Genomic DNA, 26,110 nt, shown 5'->3' with positions numbered 1-26,110 from the left:
CATACATTTTCTAGGATTTATAACAAATAATGGTATTTCTGGGATATTTAGTACATACCCCTTTGTATTCATTGAATGTTATAAATTGTTCAAAGTGGTTATGCTATTTGATACTTCCATCAGAAGTATATGTGTTCTTGTCAGACTTTTAAATTTTGCAGTGTGAAATGGTATCTGATATTTCCTTCCTTCCTTGTAAGCTCTTTTTTTTTTTTTAATGTTTTTTAATTTTTGAGAGAGACAGAGCGTGAGCAGGGGAGGGCAGAGAGAGAGAAAGACACAGAATCAGAAGCAGGCTCCAGATACCGAGCGTGTCTGCACAGAGCCGGATGTGGGGCTCGAACCCACGAGCCGCGAGACCATGACCTGAGCCGAAGTCGGACGCTTAACCAACTGAGCCACCCAGGTGCCCCATAAGCTCTACTTCTAACTAGGGCTCTAACTCATGACCCTGAAGTCAAGAAGCAAAAGGTTTACCAACTAAGCCAGTCATGTGCTCCTGGTTTCTGATATTTTTGAATTATGTTACCTGATTACTAAGGAAGTCAACAGTCTTTTCATTTCTTTCTTGCCCATTTCAGTTTATTCTTCAGTTAAGTGCCTATTTATATGTTTTCCCAGTCTTATTTTGGATGGTTTGTCTTTCTTTTATTTTTAGTAGTTCTTTATAATTCTGGGATAAGAAGCCTCATCCGCATTTGTGGGTGGTCTTTTTATTTTAGGTCTTCTTCCCCTCCTCCAACTGCTTTGAAATTTTTTCTTTGTCATTGGTTTCCAGCAATATGATGATGTGCCTTGATGTGGTTTTCTTTTCTTAAAAGAACTTACTAAGATATAATTCATATGCAGCACAATTTAGTCATTTAATGTATGCAGTTCTATGGCTTTTGGTACATTCATAGAGTTGTACGACTATCACCATAATCAATTCTAGAACATTTTCATTACCTTAACAAAGAAACCTCATCGCCCCCAATCCTTCCGTCTCCCCAGCCCTAAGCAACTGCTAATCTGCTTTCTGTCTCTCTATTTGCTTATCCTGGGCATTTCATATAAATGGGATCATACAATATGTGGTCCTTTGTTACTGATTTTTTTTTTCCATGTAACAATGCTTTCAAAGGTCATCCATGTTGTAGGATGTAGCATTTCTTTTTACTGCTGAATAAATCTTTGTATGGATATGCCATATTTTATTCATTTGTCAAAAAGACTATTCTTTCCTCCTTGAATAGTCTTGGCACTCATAAAAAAAAATCACCTGCCCATAGGTGTATGTGTTTGTTTTGGGACTTTCTATTCTATTTCATTGGTCTATATCTACTCTTACATGAGTACAACATTGTCTTGATTCCTGTAGCTTGATAGTAAGTTTTGAATTTGGGAAGTTACGGTAAGCCCTCCAACTTTGATCTTGTTTTTCAAAATTGTTTTGGTTATTATGATTCCCTTAATTTCCATATGTATTCAGGAGCAGCCTCTCAATTTCTGCATAGAAGTTAGCTAGAATTCTTATAGAGCTTATGTTACACTTGTAGATCAGTTTCAAGTGTGGCATTCTTTATTTCTAATAACGTGTCTTCATTTCCTTCGGAGTCCTCACTGGTCACATCTTTAATGTCCCTATTTCAACTACAGTTTGTTGAAGACTTTCTATCCTGTTTCTCAGAATTCTTCCAGCTTCCACCTACTGCGTGATTCCAATAGGAATCCATATTTTTATTTGTTATAACTGCATATCACTTCCAGGCACCAAAGTCTGTATTAGTTTTCTATTGCTGCCATAACAAATCAACATAAACTTAATGGCTTAAAACCCCTATTTGTTACTTCACAGTTGTGTAAATCACAGGTCTGAGCTGACCCATCAGTATCTCCTTAGCATTATCTCTCATTATCTATCAGTTCTTTATGTATTCTAAGCTCTGCTGATAACAAGCAGCTGATAGTTTCCTGAAGATACCAGGCCATTTATGTATCCATGCACTTCTTATGGTCTTCCCTTTACCTAGTGTACTGGTTCAAGCTGTTATAACAAATTGCCATAGACTGGGTGGCTTAAACATTTATTTGTCACAGTTTTAGAGGCTGGAAGTCCAAGATTAGGGTGCCAGCAGGATTGAGATTTTGATGAGAACCCTCTTCGTGGTTATGTCCTCACATGGCCTTTCCTTAATATTGCATCCAGAGAGCAAGTGAGCTCTGGTGTCTTCATCTCCATATAATTTTTGAGAATCCCATCACTAGGGCTCTACCTTCATGACGTCCTCTAAACCTGATTATCTCCTAAAGGCCCCACCTATAAAAACCATAACATTTGGGGGTGAGACCTTCAACATTTCAGGAGAACACAAACATTCAGTCTATAGCATTATGTTCCTCACTCCCCCAAGTTTATGTCCTTCTCTCATGCAAAATACATCCATTGCATCCCAACTGCTCCAAAAGTCATAACTCATTCCAGCATCAATTCCAAAGTCCAAAGTTCTCTCAGTATCATCTAAGTCAGCTATGGGTTAGACTTGTATGATTCAGCCTGAGGCTGAATTTCAAACAAGCTGTAAACCTGTGAAACCAACAAGTTATGTGGTTCCTACCTATGCTGGTGGGATGGGCATAAGATACACATCCCCATTCCAAAAGGGAGAAATTAGGAGAAAAGGAAGGGATGGTGAGTCTCGAGTCTATAACCTAGGAAGGCATACTCCATTAGACCTTAAGATTTGTGAATAATCTCCTTGGGCTGGACAGACTAACGTTTGGACCCCCTGGGGCAATGGATCTGACTCTGTTGCTCTGCCAGGGGTGGGCTTTGTTCCCTCGTCTCTGGGTAGCCCCAATCACACAACTTTGCTGGACAGTGGTCCCACCCTTTGAAACCAAGGTAGGGGTAGCCTTGCCCCCTGGGCCCATGTACTCAAGGTCTGTGGTGAGAGTGGGTAGCCCATATTATCTCTGAATCCCCCCTCAGTGTGTTTCTTCCTTTGTCTTAAAGAATAGTGTGTGGGGCGCTTGGGTGGCTCAGTCAGTTGGGTGTCCGACTTCAGCTTAGGTCATGATCTCACTGTCCTTGAGTTCGAGCCCCGTGTTGGGCTCTGTGCTGACAGCTCAGAGCCTGGAGCCTGCTTCAGATTCTGTGTCTCCCTCTCTCTCTGCCCCTCCCCCACTCACGCTGTTTCTCTCAAAAGTAAATGTTAAAAAAAAACAACAATAGCGCACGTTTGAAACTAAATAATTCTAAGGTCCTGTAGGATCTGAGAAGTCTGATAGCCTTCCTTTATTTTGTCCCACCTCTATTCAAACTGGCAGTGTTCCTTTTGGAGTGGTTGATTAGGTCCCTGGTTCACACCTATACTAATCTTATCAAATGGTCAGACACACACTATTCTCTTCCAAACATGCTTTCTCATTTTTGACATTTTGGATAAGATGAGAATTTTCTAAATATTTAAGTTCTGTTTCTTTCCTTTTTGCTTAACAATTCTTTCTTCCATATATTGCTCTCTTTTTGTATTTTACTACAAGCTGTCAGGAGGAACCAAGTCACTCCTTCAAAACTTTGCTTAGGGGCGCCTGGGTGGCGCAGTCGGTTAAGCGTCCGACTTCAGCCAGGTCACGATCTCGCGGTCCGTGAGTTCGAGCCCCGCGTCGGGCTCTGGGCTGATGGCTCAGAGCCTGGAGCCTGTTTCAGATTCTGTGTCTCCCTCTCTCTCTGCCCCTCCCCCGTTCATGCTCTGTCTCTCTCTGTCCCAAAAATAAATAAAACGTTGAAAAAAAAAAAAACTTTGCTTAGAAATCTCTTTGTCTAAATATCCAACTTCATTGCTTGCAAGTTCTTCCTTCCACGAAACACTAGAATCCAGGCAAGTTCTTTGCCACTTTTTAACAAGGATTGCCTTTCTCCATGGTCTAATGACTTGTTCCTCATCTGTGCTCATCCTCGTCAGAATGACCTTTACCATCCATATTTCTACCAACATTTTGTACGTGATTACAGATATGTTCTCAAAGAAGCTGGAAGCTTTCTCTATGGCTCTCCTCTCATTCTTTGCTCTCGCCAGAATCTCCTTTAAAAGTCTCTACAAGCAATCTCGGCTTTTCCTAGCATGTGCCTCAGATCTCTTCCAGCCTCTTCCCAGTTCCAAAGTCTCATCCGTATGTTTAGGTATTTGCTATAGCACTTACTCATTTTTCAGTACTTAGTTCAGGATGCTATAATAAATTACCATTGACTGGGTGGCTTAAACAACAAACATTTCTCACAGTCCTGGAGGCTGGAAGTCCAAGATCTGGGCATCAGCATGATTGGATTTTAGTAAGGGCCCTTTTCCTGGTTACACGCTGATATAACCTTTCCTTGGTTTGTGCATGCAAAGAGATTGAGAGAGCTCTGGTCTTATCCACTTATAAGGACACTAATCCGATCTTTGGGGCTCTACCCTCATGACCTTATCTAAACTGGAGTCTCTTCCAAAGGCCCCATCTCCAAATACTGTCCCACTGGGGATTAGGGCTTCAGCATAGAAATTTGCGGGGAACACACACTCAGTCCGTTGCACCTAGCATGCTCCTCCCACTCAATGTCTTTGTCCTCTAAATGTATAGAATGATCTCTTCTAGAAAATTGGACTCTGCTGCTGAGTTGAGCAAAGTGCCCCAGTTGTATGTGTCCATAATAACCTGTAGTTCTTCAGCTTCACTTACCAGGCTGTATCAGAATTACCTTTCCCATGTCGGTCACCTTGATAGTCTGCACCTCTCAACTACACACAGGCCTTAGTAATTGCCTGGTACGTAGTGGCAACTAAAGAATGTTTGGACTGAACTAGGTAGAGGAAATTATGATTACATTTAACCACATAAGTTAAAACTTCTGTCAAACAAATACAGATTAAAAGGCAGATAAAAAACTGGTTTAAAAAAAGTTGCAATGAGTGACAGGGAGAAGGTTGATAAACTGTAATATATTATATTTTTTAATTTTTTTTTAACATTTATTCATTTTTGAGAGACAGAGCATGAGTGGGGAAGGAGCAGAGAGAGAGGGAGACACAGAATCCGAAGCAGGCTTCAGGCTCTGAGCTGTCAGCACAGAGCCTGACGTGGGGCTTGAACTCACGAACTGCGAGATCATGAGCTAAGCCGAAGTCAGATGCTCGACCGACTGAGCCACCCAGGCCCCCCCCCACCCTGTGTAATGTATTTTAGAAAAAAACATTGTCCCCAGTATGTAAAGGGAGAAAGGTGATGACTGTAAGTCACAAAAGAGGAACTATAAAGAACTAACCAAAGGTGGAAAATGCTCAAACTCCCTAGTAATCAAAATATGCAAATCAAAATGATGTCATTTTTTCCTAATCACTTTATCCAATATAAAGATCTTGGGGTGTCTGGCTGGCTCGGTCAGTGGAGCATGTGACTCTTGATCTTGGGGTTGTTTGAGTCCCATGTTGGGTATAGAAATTAAAAAAAAAAATCTTGTGTGGCCTATAATGCCTATGAAAGATACATGTGGCTACCAGAAATAGAGTTTAAGCCCTTTGGGAAAGCAGTTCCACAGTCTAGAGTCTTATAATATGTAGACTCTTTGGCTGGAAAATTCTTCCTATAGATATCCATCCTAAAGAAACATTTTGAAATTTATTTTTTAAATTGGACTTTTATTTTTCTAATAGGTATATATTTAAATGTTTTTCAATTCAAAAGGCATTCAAGAGTGGACAGTGAAGCAGTTTGCTTGCTACTGTGAACCCCAGACCCGAGGATTTATGAAAAGAGTAATATTATTGTTCATTATCCATCCAAATGCCTGTGTGTATGTGGTGGGAAGGGGTATTCTCCTCTGTCCACACTCCATTCGTACACAAGTGATAGCATGCTGTCTAAACCAGTCAGTATTTCCCAGTTTTACTTACAAATACTTGGAGATTATTACATGTCACGACATGAAGAGCTTCCTCTTGGTGAAGGGTGACAGTCCCTTTCTCTAAACCCTTGACAGTGCAGTATGTGTTAAAAATTGTGGAATCTTTGCCAATGTGATAAGTGGAAAATCTCAGCATAGTTTTAATTGGTATTTCTCAAGATGAAAAGGAGTGTCTTTTAGTAGATTTAAGAGCTGCCTGCATACTCTTCACTAAGTGAACTATGTTCCTATCCTTGCTCATTTTCCTGTTCTGTTGTTCTTTTCCTTACTGATCTGTAGAAGTGGTCTCTAAATATATTAAAGAAAGTAGCCCTTTGTCATGAGTCACAGTCCCCCACCTACCAGTTTGTTTTTTAATGGTGCTCATGCCAAAAATTTGATTTTGTGAGATCGCTTGTCAATTTTTTTCATGGCTTTTGGAGTTTGTGTCAAACGTAGGAAGGCATTCCTTACCTCAGGAAATAATTTTAAGTATGCTGAATGCTTTATATGTAAAGATGTTTACTACATTCTTTGTAATTTTTTTTAAAAAACTGATAATAGAGGCGCCTGGATGGCTCCGTCAGTGGAGCATCTGAGTCTTGATTTTGGCTCAGGTCATGACCCCAGGGTCGTGGGATGGAGCCCTGTGCTCTGTGCTGGGTGTGGAACCTGCTTAAGATTCTCTCTCTCAGGGGCACTGGGGTGGCTCAGTTGGTCAAGTGTTCGACTTTGACTCAGGTCATGATCTTGCAGTTCATGAGTTCGAGCCCACATCAGGCTCTGTGCTGACAGTTCAGAGCCTGGAGCCTGCTTCGGATTCTGTATCTCTCTCTCTCTCTCTCTCTCTTTCTGCCCCTCTCCGGCATGCTCTCTGTCTCAATAAATAAATAAAAAACAATTTAAAAAATTAATAAAGATTCTCTCTCTCTCTCCCCCTCTGCCCCTCTCACTTTCTATTTCTCTAAAATAATAAAAAACTGATAATAACCTAGAAATACAATAATTGAAAAATGGTTGCTTTAATTGTGATATTGCTCTATAGTAAATTAGGATGTAACTTGTCTAATATTTACAGATAGTTCCTCAGATGCCTAAAAATGGATGTCATGGGATGATGTTTGTGTTCAAATTGAGGCCAGAATCAAGACTGTATATATTCCAGATCATCTCAATGATGAATGGAAAGGAATAAATGGAGGCATATTATTAATTGTCACTGGATGGTGAGATGATGATGATTTAAAATGTCTTCCGGTTCTTCCGAGACTTCTAAAACAAGCCTGTCTTTTTGTAATAAGGAAAATACAACATAGATACTATAGTTGCACATGCACCATATACTATGTGCTTTGTGGGGTTCGTTTGCTTTGGCTCGATCGACATTCTTCACACCCTCCGCAGCCCAGAAGTGGAGCAAAGAAAACCATGGTTGTTTGTGCAGAATAGAGCTAGTTTATCCAGATTTTCTTCTTTTCTTCCATTGTCAGATATCAGGATCTTAGGGAATGTTCTCTTTTATGTATTTCACCAATGAGAGAGTGCAGCTCAGATTACAACGTTGCCCTAAAATTAGCACATAATAGTGATTTTTTTATTTCTCTTTTAAATTCCTCCTCCTAAGACTGGCATGAATTTCTTTTTAAATTAAGCCCTTAATTGTACTTTTTTGGTTTCTACATCCTCATAACCGTGGGTAGAGGCCTTTTTTCTTAAGCTCTGCTGATTTATAACTTAGAAACAATAAAATATAACCAATCTCACTATACAGCTTGAGTTTTGATAAACCTGTGTTTGGTAAAGTGTTTACCTTTGGAGCTGTCACCACAATTAAGATAAAGCATTTGCATTAGGAGATGACTGAGATTTGACTTTAAAAAATATAATTTTAAAGATCGAATGTGTTTTATTCTAATATATTCTGGAGCACTTATGAGAGAAACAGTTAATTTTAGAGTATTAAAAAGAGGCAAAGATGTTTCAAAAGTTAATGGCTTATGCAGTAACTGTATATAGTTAAATAATTAACTTCACAAAGAAACTCTGCTTTGGTTATAGCATAAAGTTGTAATAAGCAAACTTGATAAAGAGCCATATGCTCCCTTAAATTCTTTGAGAGGCTGAGACTTCAAAGGAACAATTCTATGCATTTTTGGAGTTTTGATTCCTTTTTTTTGTAAAGAAAAAAAATTTTTAAGTTTTATTTATTTATTTTGAGAGAGACAGAGACAGTGCAAGCAGGGGAGTGGCAGACAGAGAGGGAAGAATCCCAAGCAGGCTCCGCACCACCAGTGCAGAGCCAGATGCAGGGCTCAAACCCACGAACCGTGAGATCACGACCTGAGCTGAAACCAACAGTCAGATGCTCAACTGACTGAGCCACCCAGGTGTCCCTGAAGTTTTGATTTCTTTCTATTTCCTTCACCTCCCCCCCAACCCTGTAAAACTCTGTAAAGGCATTTTTTTTTCTCACAAGATGAATGATAACTGAGGCAATTGAGAGCATCCAAATCCTTCCTTTAGGATATTATACGTGAGTGTACCTATATTAGCAAGACTGGAGACATTAAGATAATTAGAATGGAAATATAATAGTTTAGCAAACGTGATTAAGATTTCCCCAACAGAGCAGAGTGTTTCCCAGTGAAGAGACTGTTTCAAAGATCTAACCTCATTTCAAAAAAGGAACACTTAAACACACTTTCACCATGGCCCAGTCTCAGATTCTGAGTGTGCTGGTACCTTTGCCAGGTTCTTTTCAGTGTGGTTCAGTGGACTGGGGTTCAGTGGGAATGGGGATCAGCACTGCCATTCTGGCTGTTTTCATTTTTATTCCCTCATATTTCAGTGTTCTATGCCCCCTCCTCTCTGCCCATCCACTCCTTCTCCCCTGTTCCTTCCTACTATTCTTTTGTTCTGGTTTCTTCCTTAGCCTCTTTTCTGGGTATTGTGAAAGCAACAAAAAAGAGGCTCTTACTTCCAATTTCACTTTTTATTCTGAATACTTACATTTAACTTCTTAATCACTTTTTGCTTCAGACAAAATGTCAATGCTAGATTGTATTAATATGCTTAATTTGCATTTGAGAAACGTAAGGTGAATTGGTCCAACCTGGAAATCTTCAGTTGAAAAGTTACTTTTTCAGTCTTTAGATAGAAAATTTTCCATCCGGGGCGCCTGGGTGGCTCAGTTGGTTGGGCTTCCGACTTCGGCTCAGGTCATGATCTCACGGTTTGTGTTGACAGCTCAGAGCTTGGAGCCTGCTTCTGATCCTGTCTTTCTCTCTCCCCCTCTCTCTGTCTCCCCCCTCTCTCTGTCTCCCCCCTCTCTCTGTCTCCCCCCTCTCTCTGTCTCCCCCCTCTCTCTGTCTCCCCCCCCTCTGTCTCCCCCCCTCTCTGTCTCCCCCCCTCTCTGTCTCCCCCCCTCTGTCTCCCCCCCTCTGTCTCCCCCCCTCTGTCTCCCCCCCTCTGTCTCCCCCCCTCTGTCTCCCCCCTCTCTGTCTCCCCCCCTCTATTTCCCCCCCCCGTCTCCCCCCTCTCTCTCTCCCCTTCTCTCTCAAAAATATTTAAAAAGAAGAAGAAACAAAGATCTGAGTGTTGGGTGTGCTGATGGCTACGGGATATTATTGCATCTAGGTCTTCTCAGTAGACAGAACTAGGAAATGTTAACCTGTGTGTTATATGTACCTATGACTCTTTCTATATCCGTCTGTGTCTTTATTAAAGTAAACGTGAGCTCCGAATGTGATCTCCAGCTCTAATCCAGTACTATATGGCTTACTGTAGTCTTCCCCTCTCTTATCTGTGATCTCCCTCTCCAACAGTGAGAAAAGCCTGGCTTCCATTATCACCATCTGTTTACTAATTTTTCATTCCCACTATGCATGTGCGGTGGTTTCAGAACTGTTAATTCGTACCCCCATGGGAAACAACTTCGCCAACTGGAGTTCAGTGCTTATGTATGGTTTCTTTCACCTTTAGTCATTTCCAAAGTTACTTAGGTCAACACCTTTTTCCCTCCGGCTCCCTTTAGTGAGTTTGTACCTTAGTAATTACAGTTAGATACTTTTGTCACAGCCTGCATTCATGACCTCCTGGATGATTTGTTGTTGTTGTTGTTGTTAAGTTTGCATATATTAAGGTTTACTTTTCGTAAATTAAGGTTTAATTCTATAGGTTTTGTCAAATGCATAGTGTTGTGTATCCCCTACTACGTTACCACACAGAATTGCTTCACGGTCCTTAAAACAAAAACAAATACAAAAAGTTCTGTGCTTCATCATGAGTAGTTGGTATTCTTCTCTCCCAAACTTCTGATGAGTTCAATCTGTTTTTCATCTCTACAGTATACCCTTTTCCAAAATGTTATGTGAATGGGGGGAGGGGGACTTTGGTGGCTCTGTCAGTTGAGCTTCTAACTTCGGCTCAGGTCATGATCTCAAGGTCCGTGAGTTCAAGTCCTGCATTGGGCTCTGTGCTGACAGCTCAGAGCCTGGAGCCTGTTTCAGATTCTGTAACTCCCTCTCTCTCTGCCTCTCCCTTGCTCGCACTCCTTCTCCCTCTCAAAAATAAACAAACATTAAAAAAAATTTTTTTTAATTACAAAATGTTATGTGGAAGATAACATGTGGAAGCATATAGTATGTAGTCTTTTGAAACTGCTAAGTCTACTTAGCAATATGCATTTAAGATTCTTCTATGTTGCATGAATTAGCTCATTCCTTTTGATTGCTGAAGAATGTTTTATTGTATGGGTGTATCATAGTTTGTTTACCGATTCATTTGAGGCACATCTTAGTTGCTCCCAGATTTTGGTGATTATGAATAAAGCTGCTAGACACATTTATGTGCCGACTTTTGTGTAGACCTACATTTTCTAATCACTTGAGTAAATACCAGGGAGAGCAGTGGCTGCATGGGATGGGATGTTTATGTTCAGCTCTGTAATAATCTGCCAAAGTGAGTTCATATGTCCACAAACAATGATGGATTACTGCTCTACATGCTTGCTAGCATTTGGTATTGTCAGATTTGGGGGTTTTGGCCATTCTTATGCATGTGTAGTGGTACCTTGTTTTAATTTGCATTTCCCTAATAACAAATGGTGTTGAGCATCTTTTCATATGCGTTTATACCATCTATATATCTCCTTTGGCGAGTGGCCTGTTTGGGTCTTTTGCCCATTTTTTAATTGGCGTTGTTTTAAGTACTTTTTGTACGTCTGTGTATTTAAGACTTTATTAGATTTGTGGTTTGCAAATATTTTCTCCCAGTCTGTGGTTTGTTGTTGGCATATGAATTTTGAAAGTTCTTTGGGTGATTCTGACCCTCTGGTTTTAAAGACCCAGATCTGATTGAGATAAGAGCATTGGGTCACTTCTTCCGTAGCTATCTTCTCTCTCTTTCCATTTCTTACTAGTCAGCCTCTCTGGGTCTTGATTGCCTCGTCTGTAAAATGAGGAATATTAAGTTACCTTCCAGAGAGCTGGTATCTTTCAATTTTCAGTTCTATGATTCCATGACCACCTGACCTTTTGAAACCCTCTTGGAATGCTACCAATATACAGTTAGATCTCCTTACCTTTCTAATTGCTTTCACAAAGGAAAAGAACTGCATGATCCAGACATTGAGAGTCTTTAATTTCTTTGTGGAATTTTATTACTCCCACCGCCTAAAAGCTCAACTGTTATGATGGCATGCCTGAGTGAAATAAATCTGTCAGTGACTTTAAAATGACAATAGGACGAAAATCTACTGGATCTGATCTCAGAGGTACCGCTCACAAAAGTATTACAAATTTTGTACATTTGTAGGCAGGCGAGGAAACCATGGCAATTTAGAATTTCTCTATATCCTTCCTCTGTATAATTATTCCATCATGAAAGAGCAAACCCCATTTTCTATAAAAGTTTATTTTTCCTGCAAAAATGGTCCCTGAAGGACAGAACAGGAAAGTAACTCCAAGATATTAGAAAGACTCACAAAGAGTAGAGGTACAATACCTTGAAGATTATCTCCATTTGGAGTAATCTTAGGAAAGATATTAATGAACCTTAGAACAGTAACACAGAAAGTACAATAATAACTGCTAAAATTTCCTAACCAAAGAGAACTTGCAGAGGCTCTTAACCCCATCCCATGGTGTTATTAAATATGAAACATGAAGTCCTTTTTCCTTCACTTTTAGTATCTTGTATTATGGACTCAGATCTTCTAGAATGTTCTATTACCCATCTCGTTTCTGTTCTGGTCGTGTGCCATTATGCCCATGTTGTCTTCTCTTAATGATTTTGTGGGAGTAGCACAGCACAGGCTATGGAATTAATTTTGAACTTTATTACTTACTAGCTGAGAAATTTTTTGACAAGTTCTTTACCCTCCCTAACTTTTGTTTCCTCATGTGTACCATGGAGGTAATAATAGTACCTGCTTAGATTGCTGTGTCAAAGAAGCTAATGAAACATAAAGGTGTTTAGTGTGGTGCCTGGCATATATTTGTTGCTGCTGCTACTACTGCTGGCTTAGAGGAGGTCACCTAGGTGTTAATGTTTCAATTGAGAAGACTAGAGGGCCAAGGACATTTCAGGAGCCCAAGAAAGAGAATGTTGTTGAAATTTCCTGGCAAAGTCGTCCTTGTAGAGACTACTACCCTTCCCAGAAGGCTCAGAAAGAATAGTCAGAGTAGTAAGAAAGAGTCCCAGAGAGAAGGGCAGGGCGCCAATGACGGAGACAGGGTCCTTCTGAGCAGGAAGGAGTAGGGAATAACACTAGATAATGTAGAGAGATCCCAGATGAAAGACTTTCTATTGGCTTTCTGATTACAGAAGTACATCGGTAGAGTAGTGAGGGAGACAGAGGAGAGCTGACAACTGGGGACCTAAGTCTGACCTGGGAATGATGTTGAAGTAGAGCGCCCAAGCAGAGGTTGCTCTCAAGAAGCTTTGTGGTGGGGGGAGGGGTGGAGTGGAAGCAGAACTATAAAGTGTAGCTAGAGAAGATCTAAGGCTTGAGTTTAATTTTTTTCAAGCTAGGAGAAACTTTAATATGTTTGTTTACAGAGGAGAAAGCCAGTAGAGAGTTAAAGATGGACCTTGGAGGAGATACAGGGGTGTTGAATGACAGCACAAGTTTTTTGAAGAGTTGGGAAGGCATGAGAATTCACATGGAGGAATTAGCTCTGGGCAAAACAAGGGACAGGATGGATGAGAAAGACAAGCTCATAGGTGGTGGGACAGGGAAGAAATTGGGAGTTTGTTCTTGCTGATCTTGGCTTTCCAGGAAGTAGGAAGATGGTGAGGGTGTTTGAGATGGTTTCAGGAGAGGGATAAAGGTTTTGAAAAGCTCCCCAGCAAATGAGTGGCAAGCTGAATAAGCAATATTGGGCATAGCTCAGTCTTCAATCATGTTTTCATTTGTAGGAGTTTTTCTAGCAGTTCTCAACAGCCTGACTATGGGAGCATCGTAGGTAGTTGGATATGAGCTGGAGTTTTTTATAAACTTTTTGTGGTTTTGAAGCTTTCAAAAACAAAAAGTTGAAAGAATGAACTCCCCTATATCCTAAATGCAGATTCACCAATTATTAATATTTACACATTTGCCTTATCATTTTCATATATGTGATATTTATGTTGTTGAACCATTGAATGTAAGTTAGACTTTGAGTGTTGAACCATAAACATTCCAGCATTTATCTCATAGGAACCATGACCACCTTCTACATAATGACCGTATAACTATTACTCAAGAAATTTAACCTCAGGACAATAGTATTGAACGTATAGTCCATATTCAGGTTTCTTCAATTGTTTAAATATATATTTTTAAGATTTTTAAGTAATATCTATATCCAGTGTGGGGCTCAAATTCACAACCCCAAGATTAAGAGTCGTGTGATTCACCAAATGAAGCAGCCAGCCAAAAATTTGTAGCTTAAAAGAATACTCCAGGACTCACCAGGCATTGCATTCAGTGGAATTTTGGATCTCATTCAATATGGAAGATTTTTTTAGCTTTGTCATTCATAACATTGATGTTTTTGGAACATACAGTCTAGTCTTTTTTTGAATGTCCCTCAGTTTTGATTTGTTTGTTTCCTTTTTGTAAACTTAGGTTCTGTTTCTAGCAGGAATACTACGTATGTGATGTGTCCTTATCCATGCATTGCATCAAGGAGCATATGTCCATCTACCCCATTGTTGATGATACGAACTTTCATCACTTGGTTAAGGCGGTATTTGCTAGATTTCTTTGCTGTCAAGTTACGGTTTTCCCTTTTTTAATTGTTAAGAAATTTATGGGGAAATAGATGCTTAGAAACTATGTGTACTGTAAATATCCTATTCCTCTCTAATTTTCACTCAGTAGTTCTAGCATCCTTTGGTGATTCTTGCATGTATCAATTTTTATTATAGTTATAAATATTATTTTTCTAAATTATTCCTTCTATGCCTATCAGTTGGCTGGGATGTAGCTTTGGAGATTGGTTCAATGCAAAGGCAGGGTGTCAAAATGAAGAAGACCATGGGGAGATCATGAGTTATGCAATCTAGGCTGGCTAGGGAAGAAACTGAAACCAGAGGAGGTACACACGCGTGTTGGGTGTGTGTGTGTGTGTGTGTGTGTGTGTGTGTGTGTGTGTGTGTGTTTCACTGCAGAATAAATATCCTGGGAGCAGAGAGAGACCTGAAAAGGTCGGAAGTTGCAGTCAGAAGTTGGGATGCTGAAGTTTGAAATTTTTAGGATGGAGCTGTTCCAGGCTGTTGAAGGTCTAGGAGGTTGTCATGGATTCAGAAGATAGTTTGAATAGAGAGAAGGTCTTTTCATTAGGAGGAAGTGAAGGAATTCTAAGACCAAGGTATTGCATAAATCACCCATGTAGATGTTGAATTGGCCCAGGAAGATGGGGCAATTGGAGAAATTATATGAGCCAACTGCCAAAGTCCTTCATTGTTCAAGGTCTATAGTGGATCAGTCCTTAGATGATTGTAATAGCGGTGGGGAAATTGTGGAGGAGCCAGATGTCCTGGGCCCAAAAGGAGATGTCTTATTATGTGAATAAAGGAACAATGATTTAGCAGTAGGGATGGGGGTAAGAATCATCCTGTCTTTTTAACCTCTCCTAGTGTGGTGTGGCCACTGGGAATAGCCAACCATGCCCTTGGGTGTAGTGTATCTTTGAGGAGAGCCAGGCATTTTAGTAAAAGTGAAGAGCTGGAGACAGCTTTGAGGAGAAGGAGGGAGATGCACGGCCTTGCTACTGTGGAGAGGATCAGAGGGCACAAGGGAAAGGGCAGTAGGATAGTTAGCCATAGGAATAGAGAGAAAGAGGAGACAGGGAAGCTCAGGGTAATCTGAGATGAGATTACCTTGCAGGATAATTGAGGATTGGAGGCCAAAGGACAAAAAGAAAACAAGAGATGAGAGTTTGAGCTGAGGTCAGGATTGTGCCTGGACCTCTAGGGCATGTGTCAGCCCTTTTTCTGTAAATGACTGGCAAGCAAATATTTTCAGCTCTGTGGGCCATACATACAAGATGGCTGCTGTTATAGCATGAAAGCAGCCATAGATGATATGTGTTCCAATAGATGAATGAGAGCGGCTGTGTTCCAATAAAACTTTATTTATGGCTACTGAAATTTAATTTCGTATAATATTCATATCCCCAAATATTTTTGTTTTGATTTTTTTTTTCCGAAACATCTAAAAAATGTAGAACTTTTAGCCTGCAGGCTGTATGGTAGGAGACCTAGGGACTATACTTGGCCCGCAGGCCATAGTTCACTAATCCCTTCTCTAGGGTAAAGGTATAGGAATTTGTGTTAAAGCAGAGACTTAAGAGTCACTAGGGACATTTTGGGAGGGGAAGTAAAATATATCTTCTGATAATCACGAGTAACTGTTGGTAAAGTCCGTGGACTAAGAGTGCAGGCAGGCTATCAGGCTGCTAATACCAAAAAGAAAGAGAAAATTTAAGATGAACAATAAAAAAATATGATGAAGCAGTTACGCAGTTAGTGCAATTAGTGCTTGTTGTTTTAATTTTTTTAATGCTTTCAAAAATTTTGAATAAAAAGTATACGACAGATTTAAAACCAAATAGTATCTGGTGCCTTAGTTCAGTTTCTAGATATTCAGTAATTCTTCTGTTTTAATCCTCTGACCTTATGGGTCTCAACATCTCTCTCCGTTTAGTTCATCCAGATAATAACTCTGGTTTCCTCTGGGGTGGTGGAAGTGTGGTTGCCAGACTACCCAGGGTGTGAGAACGGATCTGGTCACCTAATTGCCCTGTGTGCAAAATAAAGGCTTTCAACCAACGCTTTCCTGACCATGCCACACTCGACTTCTTGCGCACTGGTCCCCCTGAGTATCCAGCCCCTCAGTAGGTACTTCTCCACTCTTAAGTTACCACTCCTGCATTTGATTTTCGTCCTTTCAAATCTGTTGAACTCTTTCAACTGTGGCTCATGTCTCTCTTCTGATGTCCCTGTTTTGGCGGAGCTCCGGGAGGGAGAAGATAAATAGGTATGGTCAGCCCGCCATACATCCGCTTTTACTTTGAATAAGTGGCTGGTACTCCTAAATAGTGAAAAGCCTCTACCACCTTCCCTTTGTCTTGTACCTTTTTGCCTATTGTTGTTGAATGTTGTGAGGAAATTTTAATTCTAGTAGAGAAAAATATCAATATTTGGCGTTTGTCCACTACTTTTACTTTTCACTCCAAAGGTCAGCATTTGGTCATTGTCAACTTGGTTTTTTTATGCTACATGAAACAGGAGTGAAAATTGATGCCACTGAATCTATTTTCAATCACTTCTGACTGGTTCTGGTTGTTTATTAATAAAAGATGAATGTTTCCCCCCCACCCATCTTTTTGCTATTTTCTTCATTTCAAGCTAATTAAAAATTTTCCTACTTAAAAACTGGAAGGGCGCCTGGGTGGCTCAGTTGGCTAAGCGTCTGACTCTTGATTTCAGCTCAGGCCACGATCTCAGGGTTGTGAGATGGAGCCCCGTGTCAGGCTCCGCATTGGGCACAGAGCCTGCTTAAGATTCTCTCTCTCTGCCCTTCCCCTACTCTCTCTCGCATGCATGCACGGTCTCGCTCTTTAAAAAAAAAAAAAAAAAATCTTCTCCATACTTCATATAAATTGAATTACATCCATACCTATTACTATAAAAACAAAAAACACACAGCTGCTTAAATCAGTGGACCATCCTCACTTCATTAGGAGCCACAAGCAGCCATGTTCTCTTGTCTCACATACCATCTTGATCCTTGGTACATGGTGAAGCAACATGATTATTTTGTTACACTTTCCAATATGCATATAACAGGAGAACTTTACCACATAACGTAAAAAAAAATGTCAGTAGAGGAACTACATATACCAAACATTGCCTTGTGAGTTTATTATGTTCACCACATGTCGCTCTGTTCAAGATAGAAATGGACATTAATCAGTTTTGCTTTGGGAAAAATAATGTTCTCATGGGAGTCCTGTTTGAGGAAGTGATACCTGGATGGAGAAGTCGTTGCAAATAGTGACAAGTGTAAGGAAGGGGAGAGAGCCCTATGAGCCAAGAATTACAGTCTCTAAAAAAAGAAGGGACTTGGAGATTGAGGAAGGCCAGCAGAAGGCCAGTGAGAAAGGTAATTTGGCCAGAAGCCAAGGGCCTCAAAAGAACTAAATGTTTATTTAGGTTTTAAGGTGTTATTTATATTTTGGTTAAAGAAAATTAAATCTGAACACTTATTGAATATTTGTTGAGTTGAATTCACTAAAAGATTTTTTCAAGTTGCCTGGTTCAAATCTGTTAAGCAGAATGCTGCTTGTATTGTGAAAGAACATTGGATTAGGCATCCAAGGAAAGACGTGGATTTGCGTTTCATCTCTGCCATTTAAACCCACACAGGTGAGAAAATGAAGTGATAATGAATAAAGGAGTGTTCATGAAAAAGTTAACTAAAAAGCAGAAGGTAAATACTAATTCCAACTACAGTAGATGAGGATAAAAACAGTCTTATAATTTCTTTCTCCCCATTCCATGCAGGTAAGAATAGAAGAGGAACTTCACTGAGATTTAATTTACGTATAACAAAATGTACTCATTGGAAGCGTAGTATTTGGCAAAGTCTGACAAATATATAGATCCATGTAGTTATCTCATTGATCAAGATTTAGGACATTTCCATTACCCCACAGAGTTCCCTCATGCCTCATCTCCATCCACCCTAGGAAAACACTGATCTGGTTTTTATTCCTATAGATTAGATTCACCCCCACTAAAATTTCCTATAAATGAAATTATATAGCAGGTCTTCTCTTATGTGTGGCTTCTTTTACTCAGCATAATGTTTTTTAGATTCATCTATGAGATGATCATCTGCTCATTTTTTTTTTTATTAAAAAAAATTTTTTTTTTACATTTATTTTTGGGAGACAGAGACAGAGCACAAGTGGGGGGAGGGGCAGAGATAGAAGGAGACACAGAATCCAAAGCAGGCTCCAGGCTCTGAGCTATCAGCACAGAGCCCGATGAGGGCTCGAACTCACAAACTGTGAGCTCATGACCTGAGCCGAAGTCGGACGCTTAACCTACTGAGCCACCCAGGTGCCCTGTTTGCTCATTTTCTTACCGTTTGTTTCCAGATTGGGGCTAATGTGAATATTTGTGTAGAAGTCTTTGTGTAGATAAGTTATTGTTTCTCTTTGATAAATACCTGGGAGTGGGATTACTGGGTATATAGTATAAGTATGTGTTTACCATTATAAGAAACTTTCAGTTTTTCAGAAAGGTTGTACTATTTTATATTCCCACCATCAGTGAATGAGAATTCTAGATTTCCCACGTTGTTTAGAATACTTGGTATTGTCAGTCTTTGAATTTTTAACCATTCCAGTGGGTATACAGTGGTATTTCACTGTGATTTTAATTTGTAATGGTCACTGGGGAAGTGACATCAAGTGTCACTTATGCACTTATTGGTCATTCAGATATCTTCTTTGATGAAGTATCTTTTTAAGTCTTTGCCCATTTCTATTGCATTTATTGTATTAGTGAGTTGTATGCATTCTTTAAATATTCTAATATAAGTCCTATGTCAGATCTATGTATTGTGAATATATTTTTTTCTCAGTATGTGGCGTGGCTTCTTAATTCCTTTTGAATAACAGGAGGTTTTATTTCTGGTAAAGTCCGGTTACCAATTTATTCTTCCATGGTTGTTGCTTTTTATACCCAACCCAAGCAGTCTTTGCTATTCCTAGATTTTTCTTCTAGAACAGTCCTGTCAAACAAAACCATTATGAGTCACATATATAACTTTAAGATTTAAGTAGCAACATTAAAAAAAAAGTTGAAGTTAATTTCAATTATATATTCTATTTAAACCAATATGTCCAAAATATTATTTCAACAGGTAATCAATATAAAAATTACTGAGATATTTTATATTCTTATCATAAGTCTTCAAAAGCTAGACTGCAGTTTATACTTATAGCACATTTCAGTTTGGACTAGCCACATTTTAAGTGGTAAATAGCATGGCTAGTGACTACCTTATTGGACAGGACATTTCTAAAAGTTTTATTGTCTTTGTTTTTTATTTAGGTCTGTGATCTAATTTGATTTTATTTTTGTATATGATGTGAAGTATAAATATAAGCTGGGGTTTTTTTCTCCCTACAAACCAGTTTTCACACCATTTACCTTTTTCCAGTAGAATTATGTTGTACCTTTGTCCACAATCAATAGATCATATTGTGTGGCTCTATATCAGGACTCCATATACTGTTCCATTTATCCTTATGCCAATACCATCCTGACTTGATTATTGTAGCTTTATAGGCCTTAAAACCAAGTAGTGTAATTCTCCCAACTTTTAACCTCTTTTTCTGTTTTGCTATCCTAGATTCTTTTCATTTCCATATGAAGTTTAGAATCAGCTAGTCAATTTCCACAGCAAAGCCAATTGGGATTTTGCCCATTATAGAAGGTTGAAAGGTGTCCCCCCCCCCCCCACCGTGAGATAGGCCTATGTCCTAATCCCCCAAACTGAGAATGTTACGTCATTTGGAAAAAAAGGGGGTTTGTAGATGTAGTTAATGATCTTGAGATGAGGTCATCCCAAGTAATTCAGGTGTGTTCTAAATCCAATGGCAAGTGTCTGGTGAGATAGACCTACAGAAGAGAAAACACACAACACACAGAAGATAAGACGATGTGAAAACGGAGGCAGAGGTGGGAGGCCAGATGCCAAGGGTGATGTGGCCAGAAGCCAAGGAAGCCAAGGAAACCAGAGAAGGAAGGAAACAGCCTCCAAAAGCTGGAAGAGGCAAGGAAGGATTCTACTCTAGAGCCACTAGAGGGAGTGAAGCCCCACTGACACGGTGATTTTGTACTTCTGGCCTCCAGGACTGAGAGAGAATAAATTTCTTGTTTTAGCCACAAACTTGTGGTAATTTATTGCAGCAGCTATAGGAAACAAATACGTCCATTATCAACTTGAAGAAGTTTCTTTTCTTTCCTGTTTTTTTTTTTTTTTTTCAAGAATGGGTGTTGGATTTTGTCAAAGGTGTTTTCTGCATCAATTGAAAATATTTTTTCCTGCTATTTTTAAGGTTGTCATATCTATGTAAACACTCTGCTCACATGGTATTGATTTTAGCCCAGTCATAGCTGTTACCCCTGGTAACATCTGTTCCTGAAAGTGCTGGGTCCTAACATGCTGTATCAAATTGTAAATATGTCAGCATGAATCTTCTTGCTTTATATTTGCCAAAGACATTTTAAGAAGTCATTGAAGAGAGTCTGAATAATAAGCCTGTATCTCAAAATGCTCACAAAAATAAAACAGATCATGGAATTTATGCTGAGTGCTTCTCTATAACTGGGACCACACTCGTAACCCATGGGTCCAGTTTGGCCTTGAGAGATACTTCATTTGGCCTCCACACCATTTCCAAAATTAGGAAATTTTATATTTAAAGGCCAGATACCAAGCTTGTCCTGAATTATAGAGATTTGGCAATAGTGCCCTGAATTCCAATATGGCGGCAATTGGCTTGAGCTGTACAGCATCTGCCCCTTGCACAAAGAATGTTCTTTTCACTTTACTACAATCTCATTCCTCATTGTTTTAAACTTCATAGAGATTGGAGTTTGTAATCTCTGCTCCAGAACCTTTGTTGGGGCACACTGTCATCCAAAGGCACGGGTCATTGAGGGAAAGCTTAGGGAAAAGGAGGGTATTACAGTTACCAAGTCAACATATAGATGTTTGAAGAACTTTGTGGGAATAACTTAAAAAAGGATTTTCATACAATTCATTACCAATAAGGGAGTCTGGTTAACTGACTTATGGATAAACACGGCACAAAGAAAACACTAAGAAAATCAAAATTAAAACCCTAAACCACACAAAGTAAAACAGCTCACCTGCAACCAAAGAAAGAAGTACCTTATAATGTAACATAATGTATAATGTAAAATGTGAGAAGTGATGGGAAAGCAAAGAAACCAGAGATTCCACTAATGTGATCTATGTCTACAACCTTCCACCCCTCTCCCCACAAGACATACTGAGGAAAAAGATGATCAGACCAAATTTTGAGAATCTTCACAAATGTCCTCCAATTGGGAAAGAAGTCGGTGGCATCCCCATAAAACATCTAGGAATCTTTATGAGCCACTGTTGGATTTTTGCTGGAAGCAGGAAAGTTCGCCACCTTCTGGGGTACTATGTTAAACTGGGCAAATGAACTGAAGTTCACAGGCATGGGCTACTCCTTGCCTGGCTTGAAGGAGGGCTGGTGAGGATTTAAGGAATTTCAGAAGTGATGGCTGACTTCTCCCAGCAAGCTCTATGCTCCATTTCAAGCTGAGTTCTTCAATCCCCCATTGCCCTTCCTCTCATCCTTAAACCCTCGGGTGGCAGAAAGGGTAGATAGCAACAACACTCAACCCTAAAACTGAAGCTCAGGTTAGAAAAGACCAACACATCTCAGGTGAAGAGAAAAGTGCACCAGGAATTCACTCCCAGCATATGAGTGCAAATACACAGTCTGGTATCAACTTTTAAGGATAAACAAGGTAAGAGATAGTGACATAGCTATTATGCAAACATGCTATAACATGGGAGTGGGAAGAAAGGAAAATAGCCTGTAAAAGACAAGAAACTAAGGCTGGAAGAAAACATAACTCATGAGCAGAAATTTGTATTCTTTATATGTGTTTCACACTACAGGAAGAAAAAAGAACACAGAAAGAACAGCTAAGGAGAGTATAAGATGAGAATGTGATGAAAAGGGAAATTGCATAGCTAAGAAAATTGAGGTTTAAAACCATGATTTTAAAATCCAGTAAACTAGAAAAATAAGTGAACAGAATATTTTGAGAGAATCAGAGTACGTGCAAATCACAAGAAGATGGATGCGGAAGGACAAAAATCAAGTATAAGAACAACTGGTGACTCTGTAGTAAAAAATCCAACCGATGAAAGATAAACTTACTCAGATGTATAATATGAATGGGATGCTATACTAAGAAAAGGAGAATGGAATCCATAAACTGAAAGATCACACTATATACTGGGAGGGGAATGCTGATAGAGAATAATTGCCACTGAGACATAGCCCAGATAGGGATCTGGTTTTAATGATTTAAAAAAAAAAAAAATACTCTTCAGGCATTCAAGTAGAAAAATCAGATTACCTCCCAGGGAGAAAATCACAAGGATTCAGATCTCTCCACAAAAATCTGGTGTCAAAAATCAATGAAGCGATTGCCATTTTGTTCTGTTAGGTTTGAAGAAAGGTGTGAATCCAAAATATTTACCCTGCTCAGTTTTTATGTGTAGAGCTAAAAAGCAGATAAAACCTTAAGGTATTCTATAAACCTTCCTTAAGGAAACTACTTGGAAAAGAGGGCAGGCCATTAAGAAATAAAAATAGGGAATTTAGGAATGCATACATTATGATGAATATTGAATTCGTTCAAATACAGAATTAAGACTGAACATCTGGGAGCATAAGGTGGGCCAATAAGAACTTGTGAATGTTCTAAGAGCCAGTAAGCCAAGAGTAATGCAAGCAGTGGAAACTGGAAGATTGCGATGAAGGTGGGTAGAATTGTAAGATGCGCTTAACCTCTATCTCAAAGCTAGGAGACTGAAATCTGCAGTGAACTCTTCATGCCTTTCATTTTGCTTCACGTTTATAGGCCTCTTTTAGGAATGTATATCGTGTAGGAAAGAAAGCAACTGCTGGAGATTTGCTTCCGATTCTTTTTCTTAAATTCAAATAGCACTGAATATTTTTGAATTACTTAAAGCGTACATAGTAGGATTCCAGAACCATACAATCATTTCCGTCTAATCTTTCTGTGCCTTAGGATCCTCATGTGAAAGACGGGAGTAGAAGTGCTTCTCCCAGGGTAGTCACGAGGACTACTTTATTTACCTGCGAAGCGCTTAGAACCGTGCCTGGCTCACAATTAGTGGTCACAGTTAGGCTGCCATTATTTCAACACTGCACGGATAGGAGGTAAGTGAATCCGGCTTAGTGCAGCGTTCTCCTAGCATCTGTCGTGTTTCTCTTTTATGATTTGGCTCGGGGCGGCTCATCCTGGTGGTGACTTAAGTGAACAGTCTTCGATACCGTACGGGGCTTCGGGCTGGTTCGGGTCTACCTGCGCCAGCTCTGCACCTGGGCGACCTTGGCTTAGCCCACACGGATGACTCAATCGGCCAGGCGTCTGGGCGCCTGTCCTCTTCCTCCGCCCAGGCCGCCGACCCCCTGGCTCCCCAGCGGGGCCTCCTCCTGCCACGTGACGCCCCCGCCAGGGGCCCCAGCGCCCTCCTCGCGGACGCGCCGTTCCGGCTCCCGGGCTCCGCCTGTGCGCGGCCTCCTCGGCGCAGCCATCCTCGCGGCTGCCGAGGGCGGCAAAGCCCACGGCATCTGCCATTTGTCATTCAGCCCGTCGGTACCGCCCCGAGCCTTGATTTAGACACGTCTGGGGCGTATTCTGGCCTCACTCTCCTGGCGGACGGACGGACGAACGGACGGGGCGGCTCTCCTCCCAGCCCGGCGGACCGCGGGCCTTGGCGCGCGGGGTGCTTCCCCGGGTCGCCGTCATGGCCGCGGAGGCGGCGCGCCCGAGCTGCCTCGCCTGAGTTCCGGGGGGCTCTTGACCCCGCAGGGTAGGTGGTTGGGGTGCTCGTGGCCCGGCTCGGTGGCGGTGGGGCCCGCTGCGGGCCTGGGGGGCGGCGGGGCGGCGGCATTGCCGCGGAGCGAGCACCGTCCTGGGCTCCGTGCCGCGCTGGGGAGGGTGTGCCGGTGCCGACGCGCCGCGTACGTGACGGGGTCCGGGGCTCCTCGGGACGAAGTGTGAAACTCCGACAAATTGTCACCGGCCAAGCCAAGTTGACTTGAACAAAACATTCTTTCAGCTGGCCGTTTTTAATGCCGCTTTTTGAAGCATTTGTGTATATTTGGTATGCAGTAAATAGACTCGACTTTTGAAACCTGGCACGCTAACCTTGCCAAAAGGCCAAAAAGGAAAAAAAGAAAAGAAAAGAGAAGAAAAAAGTCTCTTAAAAGTAGTAACGTGACTAAACATGAAACGTCTGCATTCATGTTCATTATGGAAAATGTGATTCGTTTTATCCTTCAATATTACGGACTCTGTCAGATATACCCTTAAAACTGTTTAAGAGTGGGGGCTCCTAAAAATTTACTACATTGGGATAACTGATAATGCAACTTTGGTTATTTAGTCCCAGCATTAAACTTTAAGGACGGTGGTGGGGATTTTTACTTCTTAATAAATATACTTCTGTAATTTTGACTTTTTTCCCCCAACAAACGTGTTACTTTTATGTTTTAGGAAACCAATAAAAATTAAAAATAGAAGCACTCAGCTTAGGTCCTCCTTCTTCCAGGAATCCTTCCCTAACCCCTCCCTCCCCAGGCAGGATCGGAGGCCCCTCCTGTGAGCTTTCTGGGGCCTCACTGAGGTCCGGGTCCCTTATGTCCTCCCCACCCCCCTGTGTATTAACCCATCAGTCTCGCTCGGAGTCCAGTGGATACATAGCACATGGTAAGTGATTAGTACTGTTTTATGACCGAAGGAAGAGATAAAACGGTCTGATGTTTTAAAGTTTTGGCTCTAAAATTACATAGTGGCATATTTATATACACTCAGATAAAAAAACACTTATTTAAAAGTTAAGGATCTAGAAAAGTTGCCCCTGTCCGATGTCCGTGTTACACATCCTGAACAGTCCCACCCCTAGGTGTTTATCCTCTAGAGCGATGTTTTTCAAAGTTGGAAGCCCATTTTAGTGAGTCGTGAAATCAGTTAAGTGGATAATGATCAGAATTTGTAAAACACGAATTAACACAGAATAGAAAATAACAGACTATGTCTCAGGTCATCGGGTATTTGCTTCATGAAACTCACCCCCCCCTCCTCAGTTTTATACACACACAGATGTGTGTCATGATGTAAAACGTCATTCCTTAGTATGAGTCATGGTCAAAAAAGTTTGAAAGCCACTGCCCTAGATAAATTTTCATACATATACACAAGCAGACATGTATGAGGTTTACTATGGTGTTATTTGTAATACTCCAAAGCTGGATGCCTTGTTGTCTATCTGAAGGAGAACAGTAAATTATATTCATAAAATGGAACCTACCCAGAAGAGTGGTGAATGAAGTAGTTTTGTGTTTCAACATAAATGTGTCTCAATAATGTTGAGCCAACCAAAAAAACAAAAAACAAAACAGCAGACAAAAAAAAAAAACCTCAGGTTGTTGAAGAGGATATCATTCAGTATTCTATGAGAAATTCAGAACTTGGTGAAATAAAGCTGTTGTTTAGAGATTCATATATAGGCATGAAAAGTAAGGAGTAGTTGTGAATAAATTGACACCCTAAAAGTCAGGCTGGTGGTTTTCTCCTGGGGGGATCAAGGCGGAAGTGGGAGGGATTGAGAAGGGACATACTAAGGACTTTTGGATGCTGGACATGCTTTATCTCCTGACCTGGGCAATGGTTACATCAGTGTTTGCTTTATTACTCTTTGTTAAATGATATATGTAATGTCTACATACTACAAAGTATCCCCCCAAATCTATTAAAATATGGGTGTTGCAAAATGAAGCCTGAATCCAGGGCTCTAGTCTATTCATATTTCCT

At 40.5% G+C, this 26,110-nt stretch overlaps 1 protein-coding gene across 16 annotated transcripts in view; it reads left to right on the top strand.

The window, feature by feature from the left end:
* Positions 1–26,110, top strand: part of PLAGL1 (PLAG1 like zinc finger 1) — a 111,337-nt gene that overhangs the window by 13,352 nt on the left and 71,875 nt on the right. For 8 of the 16 annotated variants that reach the window (XM_086708047.1, XM_086708055.1, XM_086708053.1 and 5 more), the window contains exon 1: positions 23,541–24,107. The exons of 2 other annotated variants lie outside the window; for them this stretch is intronic. The gene's annotated coding sequence lies outside the window, so the exon portion shown is untranslated. Of the gene's footprint in view, positions 1–17,799; positions 17,822–22,896; positions 23,028–23,299; positions 23,452–23,540; positions 24,108–26,110 lie in introns of those variants that run through there. 6 more of the 16 variants (XM_086708054.1, XM_086708048.1, XM_086708049.1 and 3 more) reach the window with 5 other exon arrangements.

The sequence above is a fragment of the Puma concolor genome, chromosome B2, assembly GCF_028749965.1.
Source record: "Puma concolor isolate L17-30 chromosome B2, mPumCon1.1.hap2, whole genome shotgun sequence".
Lineage (NCBI taxonomy): Eukaryota > Metazoa > Chordata > Mammalia > Carnivora > Felidae > Puma > Puma concolor.
The sequence above is the reverse complement of the archived record's forward strand: the minus strand, read 5'-3'. Positions and strand labels throughout refer to the sequence as shown.